At 45.6% G+C, this 9,228-nt stretch overlaps 1 non-coding gene across 1 annotated transcript; it reads left to right on the top strand.

Annotated features, from left to right (window-relative positions):
- The first annotated feature begins 1,218 nt into the window (after positions 1-1,218).
- Positions 1,219-1,325, top strand: LOC147921211 (small nucleolar RNA R71). The gene has a single exon (XR_015591852.1). It is a non-coding gene; the product is annotated as a small nucleolar RNA R71 (small nucleolar RNA).
- The last annotated feature ends 7,903 nt before the right edge of the window (positions 1,326-9,228 follow it).

The following is a 9,228-nucleotide window of genomic DNA, read 5'->3' as shown; positions in this document are numbered from 1 at the left end:
CGTCTGGACATACGCTCTGCAAGCGCCTCCAATTGGATGTCAAGAGCTGCTCTGAATCTTTCCTCTAATTCCCCTTCCTCAGCTGCCGGCAGTTGAGGTTGATCTATCATCTGGACATCTACCCGATGGATCATCCGATCACCATCATCGGGTGTGTCATCAGGTTCAGCCTCGAGTGGTGCATTGGTTTGCGATTCTCAAACCAGTGCTCGATCATCAGCTCGATCAGCCTCCTCGGGTGAAGGATAGGGTTCATACTCGGAGAAGTAGTAATGGTGCTCATACATCTCACCGTGATCCATATCCTCCCTCTTGAACATCGTTGTACTCAGTGAGGTAGTCATCAACATCTTCAAGAATGATGGCCTGGGCAGTAGCATAGTCTTTTGGGTTCTGAACAACTTTACCTGGAAGCTGGTTAAGTTTTGGAGGTGGTTGGGTGTTGTGTTGGCCTTCTAGGTATCGCAACTTAGTGTTGAGAGAATCATACTTGGCATTCAGGTCATTGTACCCAGAATCGATCTTGTTGCTCATCTCCGCGAATCGTTTTGCATTGTCCATTGCAGCCGATGATTGACTCTGTATCATCTGCTGAATTAGGCCGCGTAAGTTAGCTTCTTGAGATTGGTTATGTGATCCTTGTTGTGGTGGGAATCCAGGTGGTGCAATTGGTTGGTGGTAATGGCAAGAGTACTGCTGCTTAGGAGCAAAGCTTTGATTGTATTGGTTAAAAGGCTTTTGCTGGCCATGGTTTCCTTGGACTGCGGAAGGGTAAATTTGGTCTTGAGGATTTGCAAAATTCGGGTTACGATAGGAGAGATTCGGGTTTGGTTTGTAGTTGTTGTATCCTTTATTGTAACCTCCTTGATTGTTGATGTAGTTAACATCCTCTAGCTGAATACTCTCCCCATCTTGTTGCTGAAACTAGTCTTCCTCCGAGATGGAATGGACATGTTGCTGCTGGTTGAGGATTTTGTCCAATTTGCCATTGAGTGCTTTCATGTCTCTCTTGTATTGACATCATCCTCTCCAGAAGATCGAATTCTACGATCATACTCCTCATTGTAGTTCCCATCAGATTGGACTAAGTTCTCCACTAGATCCCAACCTTCATCAACATCCTTGTTGAGAAAATTACCATTACTAGCGGTGTCTAGCAACATCCTTATCTTAGGGACTACACCTCGGTAAAGTGTACTTAGCAACAAGGCATTGTTGAATCCATGATGCGGGCATCTGCTTGTGTATCCCTTGAAACGTTCCCAAGCTTCACTGAACGTCTCATTGCTCTTTTGAACAAAGCAGGAGATGTCATTTCTCAGCCTTGCAGATCTGGAGTTGGAGAAGAATTTGGCAAGGAACACCTTTTTTTATTCTTCCCAAGTGGTGATGGACTCCTTGGGGAGTGATTTCTCCTAGATGTGTGCTTTGTCACCCAAAGAAAATGGGAAAAGCCGGAGCTTGAATCCATCTTCACTAACTCCATTGATCTTGTTTAGGCTACAAAGCCTATCAAACTCATCCAGATGATCCAATGGGTCCTCCATTGGGAATCCATGAAATTTATTGCTTTGAATCATTTGGATGAGACTACTCCTGATCTCAAAGTTGTTGTTTTAAACAGCAGGTGGCACAATGCCATGTCCTTTGAGTGTGAGTAGATGGAGCATATCCTGCTCCTATGTGGGTCCTCTCTTGAGGAGCTGGTGGACCATTCTGAGTATTCATGACCTCCTCAATTGTTGTTGGTTGCGGTTGCTGGACTTGTTGTTGATGGAGTAACCTTGGTCTGTCGATGTTGTCGATGAAAAGACTCAATTGTTGGCTACCCTTGGACCATGTTTGCATGCACAATCAGTGAACCGAGTGAGTACACGAAGGTCTACCCGATCTAGGTGATCGAGTGACGGGTGGGTACTCGGGTTGTACCTGAAATGCAAAACACAGAAACACGAAAGTAAACAAGTTAGATCCGAACCAAAGTATAGAAAAGAACTTGATTTAGCAAGTGCTGAAATCTTAAACGTTGCAAACAAAATTCAACCAAATGGCAACGACGCCAAATTGATAACAGGATTTTCAACCAGGGTATCATATCCCTATGCAATTGTAGTACAAAGGGTTATCAATCAAGATGGTTGTTATGCTAGCCGATAAGATATGATCAGAAACTAGCAAGTCAAGCCAAGCAATAATTGGGGTTTCATCTAACAATCCTAAAATAAGCAAAAGTAAATAAAAAGGCAAGAACCACACAACCTAAGCACTCGATGCAAGCCTTCGAGTACAGGATCGGGTGGGGTGATCAGATCAAATAGTCAAGGATGAACAACTCGAAGGTATACACGAAGCTGGTGATCGAGTACCAGTTTGGGTAAGGGGTCGAGTTATAGAAGAAAGCTAAACAATCAAGATAAGAAAGCTCCTAAGGATGGGGTAATTGACTCATAAGTGTTCCTGATAAATTTGGGATGTCTTACATGCCTCAAACATATATTCCCTAGACAATGAATCTCTTAAATCTTGTTAAAACACTCTCGTGATAGAAACAATCAACCTTGGTCACTCCCCTACCCAACTCTCGTTGGAGAAACATGACCAAGCAGGGCATTACAAACCGATTCATTATTGTCAATAAACTCCTTACACATCTAATCTCTTAGGCTAAGTAAGTAAATCTCTAGCATTGATTGATTCAAGCATTTCAACAACATCTCTCGATGGCAAAACACCCTAGATCTAGTCTCAACTTCTCGGTCTGAAAATAGCATTAAGAACACCAATCTAGAAAGGAATTTATATAAAATTAACAATCAAGCTAAGACATCCTAACCGATCAAGAAGACATATTTGTCAATCCCATCCTTAGGAACTTTATTTCACTACTCAGATCTCATTTTAGAAAGCATAAAAACACAAATGAAAGTAAACTGCATTGTATTGAAATAAAATAAAAGTAGTAGAGTGCAGAATCGAAAACTAGAAAAGAAAACCAAAAGAATACTAACAAAGTGGAAAAAGTGTTTGAATCGCTCAGTCTCTCTCTCAGAAGCTCTCGCTCTCTGTTTTGAGTGTCTGCGGCGTGCTAGGGAGAGAGGAAGAAGAGGCGGTTTATATATGGAAACCTTTTTGATCGGGTTGTTCCTCGGGTAGGTCTTCGGGTTGTTCTTCCTGCTCTTAGATCCTCTTTGATCGGGTTGAGGTTCAGACTAATCTTCTTGCACAATAGCTCCTTCGGGTACATGCTCGGGTTTGACCTTGTTTTTCCCCATTTTAGGCTCTAAAGCACCTGTTTTCATCCAAAATGCACAAATGCAAGAATGCAGCACCCTAAATGGCCTAAATGCAAATTTCTACAGTTAATGAGCTAAAAATGCTACGGTTAGGGTATATATAATGCAGAATATGGACAAAAAGGGTGTCTAAAACATGTAAATTAGAGAGTTATCACTTTACCTGCACCATAAACACAAATTGAGATGCATGAGTATTTTCATAACACTCAGTGAGACAATCATCCCATCTACTGGGTTGTACACACAAGAAATTGAGAATTTAATGTTCAAAAATCATCACACAACATAATCAAACCAGGAAAAGCAAGTATGAGTCCTCTACTGAAAGTTTTCCTTGACCGACACCAACCTGGTGTCGATCGATACTGACACCTAGCAAAGGTTGGTGTCCCTCCTGGTGTCGACCGACACCTGCTCGACATTAGTCGAAAACCCTAGTTGTGTTGACCGACACCTTCACATAGTGTCTGAAAGACCCCGCCCGGACATCCCAGCGTCCGTGGCCACGACTTCCATTCGGCCCTATTCCCGGCCGAATATCCATTTATTCGGTCACTTAGCTTTGGCTCGCGGCCTTGCTTCGTGAACCAGCTTTACGCAGCGGAATATAACTTTACCCTTGACCCATCCCTTTGAGTTTAGCCATACAACTAACCAACCCCATAGGCTTGCACACATTAGGGATGGGGACATATAGTCCCTTCGGTTCACAGTGAACGGCTACCCTCGTGTTCCCGAAGCTTGGCATCGGACGTGCCATTAGTTGACCCATTGGTCATACCATTAAACGTCGTCGACTTGTTGGTCTTGGTATCAGAGCCAGGTCCAATCAAACGATCCGACCCCATAATCGAATCGCCGATCAACCATAGACCCGGGCCGCTACTTCTGACGGACTTGTCGACCACCCGACCGATCAATCCAACCTACGGCTCGGATCGTCGATCCTTTGATCAACCGATCCGACTAGCGATTGAATCACCGGTTAACCCTCGATCGATCTGTCCATTGTCGCGGATCGTCGATCACCATTTGATCTGTCCGACTCTATGATCGAACTGTCGATCATCCTACGATTGGTTTGACTCCATCGCTGAACCACCGCTTATCCTACGATCGGTTCGACCCGATTGCCAACCCGTCGCTCGTCTCATCGTACCTTCGATAGAGAGGTAGCATGCGCATCAGTTCGGACGAGTAAACTCGCTGAGCCGCACCCCCTTTTCTTCTTAGGCTTAGATGGACGATGGAAGGATAATGGTGTAGAAAAATGAAGGCAAGGCCCTGTATTTATTCTGTCCTGGCCGAAGTCTAGGCCCTAAAAGGCACCTGTCCGTCAAGGCCCTTCGATCATGCACGTTCGGACGTGCCTGTCCGTCTGTGCCTGTCCGGCCATGCCCGTTCGGTCATGCCTGTTCGGTCATGCTGTCCCATGACCATCCACAAGCTCCCCAGCTGGCCCGGACACTGTCCACCACTGTCCAGATGGTCTAGCTGACGCTAGCTGACGCTAGCTGGATGCTAGCTGGACGCTAGCTGGTCGAGCTGACACTAGCTGGACGCTAGCTGGACGAGCTGACACTAGCTGGCCGAGCTGTCTGCAGCTGTCTGCAGCTGAGCTAACTTGCTCATCGAGCTCGTTTAGCTAATATTCCAGCTAGTTTATCTAGTAGCTTAGCTACTTAAGCTCATTTAGCTATCTTTCCTTAAAACAAATTGCCCCCCTTTAGGATTGCGGGACGCGGGTGTTACAAGTTTACCCCCCTTAAAATGAATTCGTTCTCGAATTTGGCGGGCATAGAAATTCCCGACCTTTGTCCAACTGAGATTTGATCTATTCTAGATCTTGCTCTTTTTGGGACTAGGTCATTTTTCCAAGATCCACGTCTTCCTGACGCGATCTATTTCCCTTGATCTTGGACAGTCTCCGAATTGATCAAGTCTTTTTCCGTCCTAGTTCCATCCCGACTAGGAAAATTTCCCGACCATGGTCCCCTAGGACTCGATCGTCATTCCCGACCAGTGGTCGTATTCTCCCGACCTTCCGGTCGTCATTTCCTGGACCTTTGGTCCATGTTTCTCTCGAACTTCGGTCGACACTTTCCCAACCTTTTGGTCAATGTTTCCTGACCATGGTCCTTCCCGGACGCGGTCATAACTCCCAACCTTCTGGTCGATATTTACCGACCGTGGTCCTTCCCGGACGCGGTCATAATTCCCGACCTTATAGTCGATATGCTATGTGTTCGACGTTTTGAACAATCGCCTGATTCACTAGCCATCTTGGCGAACACATTCCCGTTCCCAAGCATGTTTTCGATCTTATCAGAGATTTCCATTTTGACCGAACACATAGTACAATTGCATTGGTCCTCACAGGATCGCACATGCTCTGATAACAACTTGAAAGACCCCAACCCGGAAGTCCTAGCGTCCGCGGCCACGGCTTCCATTTGGCCCCATACCTGGCCGAATGTCCAGTGATTCGGTCACTTAGCTTTGGTTCGCGGTCTTGCTTCGTGAACCCCCTTTACGCAGCGGATATAACTTTACCCTTGACCCATCCCTTTATGCTTAGCAATACAACCAACCAACCCCATAGGCTTTCACACATTAGGGATGTGGACATATAGTCCCTTCGGTTCACAGTGAACGATTGCTCTATCGGCTTTCCGAACCACTCGTGTTCCCGAAGCTTGGCATCAGACGTGCCATTAGTTGACCCATTGGTCATACCTTTGAACGTCGTCGACTTGTCGGTCTTGGTATCAGAGCCAGGTCCAATCGAACGATCCGACCCCATAATCGAATCACCGATCAACCACAGACCCGGGCCGATACTTCCGACGGACTTGTTGACCACCCGACCAACCAAGCCAACCTACGGCTCGGATCATTGATCCTTTGATCATCCGATCCGGCTAGCGATTGAATTACCAGTCAACCCTCGATCGATCCGTCCATTGACACGGATCGTCGATCACCATTCGATCTGTCCGACTTTATGATCGAACCGTCGATCACCATTCGATCTGTCCGACTCTATGATCGAACCGTCGATCATGCTGTGATTGGTTCGACTCCGTCGCCAAACCACCGCTTATCCTACGATCGGTTCGGTCCGATTGCCAACCCATCGCTTGTCTCATCGTACCTTCGATAGAGAGGTTGCATGCACATCAGTTCGGATGAGTAAACTCGCCGAGCCGCACCCCATTTTCTTCTTAGGCTTAGATCGACGATGGATGGATGATGGTGTAGAAAATTGAAGGCATGACCCTCTATTTATACTGTCCTGGCCGAAGTCTAGGCCCCAAAAGGCACCTGTCCGTCAAGGCCCTTTGATCATGCACGTTCGGACGTGCCTGTCCATCCGTGCCTGTCTGGCCATGCCCGTTCGGTCATGCCTGCTCAGTCATGCTGTCCCATGACTGTCCACCACTGTCCAGCTGGTCTAGCTGATGCTGGTTGGTCGAGCTGACATTAGCTGGACGAGCTGACACTAGCTGGCCGAGATGTCCGCAGCTGGCTGAGAGCTGTCTGCAGCTGAGCTAACTTGCCCATCGAGCTCGTTCAGCTCATATTCCATTTAGTTGAGCTAGTAGCTTAGCTACTTAATCTCATTTAGCTATCTTTCCTTAAAACAAATTGACCCCCTTTAGGATCGCGGGATGCGGGCGTTACAGTGTCGAACTACAATCCTCTGAGCTTTCCAGCCGTCCTCGCATTAGTGTTGACTGACACAGTCCTTATGTCGATCGACCTCGATGCCGAGCATTGTTTTCCTCGAAGCTCTAGCACAGATCTCCGTCCCCAAACGTCTCCAATGCGACCAAGGCTCAACCAAAAGACCCATAAGGCCATATAAACCACAAATCGACCACATGCAAGCAAGGAATCAATCATACAACTCAAAGAATACCGGAAACATAAAATTATCAAGCTTAGATTAGCCATGGTCATGCATTCAGCTCTATAGCAGGAAGTCTCTGACCAAAAACTTAGGAAAAACACACATAGCAAGCCTCTCTCATGCCCGTTGTCTCAAATCTTCACTCCCACGGAGAAATCCCTCAAGAAAACAGGTACAAACGCTTTAGGGAAGAACCTACTGGAACTCTCAGGAACTTTTCATGAAGCGTTTTCTCTCTCAGATACAAAGGGGGACGAAAATTGGAGATTAAACCCTAAAAACGTCGGCCAAAACCTTTATAATCCTTAAATTGAACCAGCAATAAACCAAGAAATCTTGTAATCGAACTGAATTCCCGACCAAACTTGGTGTCGAGCGACACCCTTGCCACAATTCCTCTTTTTGGTTCACGGGCATTACAGTTCTCCCCCACCAACATAGATTCGTCCTCGAATCTCGAACAACCATCAGCCATGGATTTCCGTGCAACCGTCTCCACGACCCACACCTCTTCCGACTAATTTGTGAAGGTTACCTCTAGGTGATAAACTCGCGTTCCAAGCACTATTTGCTCTCGAATTTTGGACTTTCCTTTACTCATAAGTTTCAACCTAGCGTTTTTATTGGCTTCTCATCAAGCCTTAGCCTGCATGCCATTAATATTGGCTCTTCATCGGGCCTAAGCCACATGCCATAAAATATAAAGGAAGTCCAATATTCTTTTCTTGGGTTGCCATCCTACAACGCGCCTCTGGATCGTCAACCAAAGTCGATATACTAGCCACACTCTCAAGTCACAAAGTCTCTGTATATGACGGTACTAGGAGAACCAAAGATTCCCCAAAGAGTCGTTCAGGACCAATTTTTCATAGAGCAAATAATTATGAACACGTCTGAGTCCTATCTCCTAACTAGGTCTCCCTCATGTAGCTTGCATAAAACATCACAATGTCCTACCAACCACATATCCTCTAACTGGGATACCTCATGACCACACAATGGTCATCAACATACCAAAATGGCTGCCACTAAGGCTAACAAATGTCCTAAATAGGACCGCCACAAAGGCCAACAAATGTCTAAACAGACCGCCACCAAGACCTAACAAATGTCTTAAACAAGACCGCCACCAATGCCAAGTAATTTTCCTAACAAGGACCGCCACCAAGACCACACATCCCAAAGGACCATCACGAAAACCACTCATCCCGAAGGACCGTCACAAATTGTCATTGTAATAGCAACATCTTTCATTTGTGCATCAAACATAGCTCTATACTTGTCCACTTGGCTTATAAGGTGGAGGCACAAATAGAGTCTCCTTGGCAACATCTTTACTCTTCTTGGGAGCTTCATCAATGGTCTTATCTTTCTTTGTTTCCTCAATCATTTTACTCTTCGCTTTGTCAACCACAACCTTTTCAGCTTCTATGTCTATCAACTCATCTTCATCTTCAATCTCAACCACTACCTCCCCTCCTTTAGACTCAATTTCCCTATTGAGCTCTTGAGTAGGCTGAGTCTTACCACTTCTAAGTGTGATGGCATTAATATACTATTTTGGGTTTGGTTCTGGTTTTCCCGGCAATGAACCCATTGGCCACTTTGTAGAAGAGGAAGATTTTCCATGGACCTGTGTTTGCAACCTCTCAATCTTAGCATTTAACACTCTATACACCTCATCAACCTTGGTGTGCATAGCTTCCATTTTTGAGTGGCCAACTCAATAGCACTTCTTCCTTGACCTTCTAGTAGTTGGCGAAGTAGAGCAAGAATCATCTTATCCATCTTGTCATTCAATGCCTTTGATCTCCTTGTGGTGATACTCATTAATATCAGAATGATCCCTTGGAGTTCTATCATAAACCTCTCCATAATTTCCATCACTTTGAGCAAGATTCTCCACTAAGGTCATACCAACAGCAACATAGGAAATCACCATTACTTGCTGTATCAACCAACATTCTTATCTTTGGGAGTACCCCTTTGTATAATGTTCCTAGAATAGATTCTTTAGAG

This window comes from Camelina sativa, chromosome 19, assembly GCF_030686135.1.
Source record: "Camelina sativa cultivar CO46 ecotype springtype chromosome 19, ASM3068613v1".
Classification (NCBI taxonomy): Eukaryota; Viridiplantae; Streptophyta; class Magnoliopsida; order Brassicales; family Brassicaceae; genus Camelina; species Camelina sativa.
This window is presented reverse-complemented; position numbering and strand designations above follow the sequence as displayed.